This window comes from Salmo salar, chromosome 14 (assembly GCF_965601325.2).
Source record: "Salmo salar chromosome 14, fSalSal1, whole genome shotgun sequence".
In the NCBI taxonomy this organism is placed as follows: domain Eukaryota; kingdom Metazoa; phylum Chordata; class Actinopteri; order Salmoniformes; family Salmonidae; genus Salmo; species Salmo salar.
Window position 1 is genome coordinate 75,305,380 of NC_138304.1, and position 1,637 is coordinate 75,307,016.

Sequence of the window (1,637 nt, forward strand, 5' to 3'; positions counted from 1 at the left end):
TGGGGCCCGTTTTCTGCACTTGAGCAGTTTTTATGCAGATCTGGGGAGATTTTTTCTCCTGCCTTGCTTTTCCCCCTCTACTCCCCTATTCCCATGCATCTGGCTGCTCGATGGCAGGCGGAAAGGGGGAGGAAGGAGGGAAAGAAGGGGTGGTGTCTGGGGCTGAGCTGAGGGCACATTAGCTCTGTCAGGCGGGAGAGGTTTTACTGAACCAATGATAACAGTAGCCCCATAGTGATCCTAAAGAACTAGAAACTCAAAACTTAGTGGTCTGAGAGAAGTAAAGGGTAAGAGCGGGTAAAGTGACTGTCCTAAAATGGACAGAGGGCCTTGTTGTCACCTACTGTCGTGGCTACTGTGAGTATTTGCAAACACATACAAAATCGATCTCTCAGACATGCACACATACAGTACCTTCATACACATACAGCAAGGAAAAGGCAATAGTAGGGTATACAATGTGTGTGTTACTGTATGCGTGAAGTGATACGGCATAATCTATTTAACTGTGTAATCTATGCAGCATGGTGTCTAATAGATTTAGATTATTATGCACACAATGTAATAGTGTAAAGCATCTATTTACATTTTAGTCATTTAGCAGACGCTCTTACCCAGAGCGACTTACAGTAGTGAATGCATACATTTCATACATTTCTTTTCCGTACTGGTCCCCCGTGGGAATCGAACCCACAACCCTGGCGTTGCAAACACCATGCTCTACCAACTGAGCCACACGGGACCTGTGTATTTAATATAGTTGCGTGTTATAGTGGTCTATTTACTTGAGCATTGCGGTACGATATGAAGGAATGGTATTGTAATTAGGTCTACAATAGCTGGTTGTAAGTATCTAGCTGGTGTCTTTTACTCATTGTCATTTTCTGCCGCACGGGCTTACTGCTGCCTCGCTGAAGCGTGCATGGTGTGTCATCCAGCTGCGCTAACAGTTTTACCGCCATCATTTATTTACATTTAAATTATTATTTGTTGCCATTGTCCCGTACTCCATTGTCATATCACTTATCATCTCAGTCGCACATCTTGATTTTCACTCATATCACATTTAGATCAAGATGATAATGCATCCCTCTGGTCTCACTAAATTATTAAGAAAACAACTTGAACTAGAAGAGAACTGATTTATATTTAAAACAGACACCTATGCTTAATGGCAGCCTCTACTTATTCCACTGGGAAAGTCGACCTGATACGCAGAGACCGTCTCTCTACAAGCGCGCACATACTCACTCATGCAGTCACATTATCTGTCTCTCTCTCTTTCCCACATTCAAAAACGAACAAAAATACACCAAAACAATTTTTCGCTGTAAAAATATACTCTACTAAGAAAATTGCACACCAAAAATCTGTCTGAATTGCTCTACCCACTTTTGTTATACCCCAATAAACATTTTAAGTGCAGATGTTTTCGTTCATGAGAGTCACTCGTTCCAGGTTGTTTGTGTGAACCAGGGTCTCTTAAACCTACTTGACTCCCTCCTGCTATTTTCTGTTTTAGTACCCTCCAGTGCATTGCAGTACCTTCATTAAAACCGCTGAAGTTACTGCACTTAATGAAGCACTGCCACTGAACAAAATATCGCCATTGTCAGGGTCAACTTTCAGATTTAGCA

General features: G+C 42.1%; 1 non-coding gene across 1 annotated transcript; it reads right to left on the reverse strand.

Annotated features, from left to right (window-relative positions):
* Positions 1–668: 668 nt before the first annotated feature.
* trnaa-ugc (transfer RNA alanine (anticodon UGC)) lies at positions 669–744 on the reverse strand. The gene has a single exon. It is a non-coding gene; the product is annotated as a tRNA-Ala (tRNA).
* Positions 745–1,637: the final 893 nt, after the last annotated feature.